This window comes from Gracilinanus agilis, chromosome 1, assembly GCF_016433145.1.
Source record: "Gracilinanus agilis isolate LMUSP501 chromosome 1, AgileGrace, whole genome shotgun sequence".
NCBI lineage: Eukaryota > Metazoa > Chordata > Mammalia > Didelphimorphia > Didelphidae > Gracilinanus > Gracilinanus agilis.
In genome coordinates this window covers 394,147,948-394,150,995 of record NC_058130.1, presented here as the reverse complement: position 1 = coordinate 394,150,995, position 3,048 = coordinate 394,147,948, and positions in this window count along the sequence as shown.

Sequence of the window (3,048 nt, the reverse complement as noted above, 5' to 3'; positions counted from 1 at the left end):
AGGAAGGAAGGAAGGAAGGAAGGAAGGAAGGAAGGAAGGAAGGAAGGAAGGAAGGAAGGAAGGAAGGAAGGAAGGAAGGAAGGAAGGAAGCCTATAGAAAGAGTTTATTCTTGTATGTTTTGAAGAAGTCTGACCTTAAGCACCCTAAATCCATAAGTAAATCAAACTTCCAAATACTAAGAATACAGCATAGAAACTCTTCTCTTAATTTTGTTAATTTCATTCCTGTTGTTCACTACCTAGAAAATTTCATAATCTCCCAACAACCCCATCTGACTATAGGAAAGAAGGCAAGCTTCATCATTATCAATGGGAAAGTTTCTGGAAATTCCAAATTATTTTAGGTAATTTAGCTTGGATCAGTATATGCTACGGACAGGCTGGGTGAATCTCAAATAAATTTAGGTAATCTTGTCAGTTTCACTTTATTCTGTAAGAGGGTCAGGTCAATCAACAAATATTTATTAAATGACTACTAGATACTGGCAATATAAAAATAAAAAAATCAAACATAATTCCAATGTTGCTTTGCTAAGAAGGGTAGTGGACTTAAAAAGACCAGTATTATTTATTATCCTTTGCCTCCTTATAAGACATACAGTTTAAGGACTCCAAAACAATTTATTTTGCTTTAATTAGAAAAATATTTTGTAGAATAGCATTAAGAGGCTCCTTTGAATTTTGTGCTTCTCAGGTGGTTCTGATTGGCTGCAACCCAGAGTCAAAATGAACCTTAGAGAAAACCCTGAGGTTGGTAGCTTTTGTTTCTGACTCTGAGCCTCAGAAGTCTTGCTATATATCCTTTATCACAAGAATCATCCATTTCTCTAGTACAGTTGTCAGTGTCTTGAAGCTTTTTTCAACCTATCAAATCCTCCCTTGCACCGTTATTTCATAGTAAGTTGTAGGTGACTATTATATGACCTCAGACAAGTCACTTAACCTTTCTGCCTCAGTTCCTTCATCTGTAAAATGAGCTGGAGAAGAAAATGGCAACCACTCTAGTATATTTGCCAAGAAAACCCCTAATGGGGTCACTAAGAGTCAGACATGGTGAAACAAAAATAACAAAGTATCTCTGAAATTATAGGCAGTCATTTTTGCTGTCATTATGTAAGATCATTACAACACATCTAATAGCCTTGAAACATATTTTGGTTTGATTTTAGAGAAACATAGGATGTCCTGAGAAAAGAGAAGGTTTTTTTATAAAAAAGATGTTGAAATTTCCTTTATTAACTTATTTAAGGAGCTTAGTACTATACTAGTCATCTCTTACATTTGCCAAATCAATTTGGATTGCTCTCATGACAATAATGCTATTACAAGAATGTGAAAGGGTTAAAAATGAAAGGTTGGACTAAATATATGAGGTCATCAGAAATACATTACTCAAGTCAGGATGACTTTTTTTTTTTAATTTTTTTTTAACCCTTAACTTCTGTGTATTGACTTATAGGTAGAAGAGTGGTAAGGGTAGGCAATGGGGGTCAAGTGACTTGCCCAGGGTCACACAGCTGGGAAGTGGCTGAGGCCGGATTTGAACCTAGGACTTCCCATCTCTAGGCCTGGCTCTCAATCCACTGAGCTACCCAGCTGCCCCTCAGGATGACTTTTTTATGGTAGTTTATTATTTACAAAAGGAGAAAGAGTGAAAGACAGAAAATGAGAGAGAATAGATAATTACTCTGGCCTGGTCCAAACCAGGCAGGCCTTCAGAGGCCCCAGCAAAGAGGTAAATTAAACAAGGGTTCTAGCCACAAGGCCTCCTCCAAGATGAGGGGGCTCTCCGGAGGCTAGTACCTCCAGAAAAGCCAGGAAAAGGAGTCAGCCTTTTTCACTCATCCATGTGTTAGTTCTAAGGGAAAATCCAAAGTCCCAAGCCAGAGCTCCTTTAAGGTCAAGTTCGAAGGCAAAAGAGCTAGTGACAAGAAATTTCTCCCAATTTTAAAGACCATTCCTTTCATCACTTCCTGTGCCTTCCTTCCATTTTACATGGACCAATTGCAGCTTTAGCTTTGCTTAGGACTGCCCAGGGGGAAATCAGTGGGTTTCTGATTCATCATCCACTATAGCACATGTGGATCAAAGACCTCCCCATACTTAAGGATAAGTGGGGTATATAAATTTCTGGTGATTATATCTAAAAATGGGCAGGGAAGAGTTAATCCCATCTTCACAATCCCCCCGTGATCCTTTGAAAGACTAGTCTCTCAATGGATCATTTGACATAATCATCTTTTACCCCTAAAAATCTTCTAACTACAGGTGCTTACAATATTGTACCTTCTAAGAGGAAACTACAATAGTTAGAGATAAGAGGGATATAGAAGAGAGAGAACTCTCTCTCTCTTCTATATCCCTCTTATCTCTGACAAAATAGAACCACATGACTAAGTTTTTTCTATCTGCTCAATTTTCCCTGCTTCACCAAAGCTGCCAACAGGAAGGAAAAGAGAAACAGAGAGAGATGGACTATCACCCAATTTATATCCTGTCTACGTCAGCATGTAATGACAGGAAGTGAGTGGGGTTTTTGTAATCATAGTTTTTCTTGGGATCATAGTTTTTAGGGTAACCGATTATAATTACACAAATGAAACAGAATATTATGCTATTTAATTGCCCATTTTGTTTCCATAGGGTCCTGAACCAGAAAGTACCTTAGCGATCAACTAATATGACTTTTTTGTGTCACTGATAAGGGATATAAGGCTCAAAGATGTGAAATTACTTATTCAGGTTCACATAAGTAATAGATATAGTGATGGGATTCAGACCTGAGTGTTCTAATTCCATATTTAAGAAACCATATGTAACAGAGTTTTTTTCACTGTTTCACATTTAGAACAAACTATTATGTTTAGGCTTCAGGGTACTTAACAGAAACTGAATGGGCCAATCCTAGATCTGCCTTTAACTCTTTGTTTATCATTGGGCAAGTCATTTAATCCTTATGTGCCAATTTCCTCAACTTGTAAATGGAAAAGATCATTTGTTGTTGTTTTAACTTATAGAACTTTGAAGGTGACTGGTTATAAAAGACTG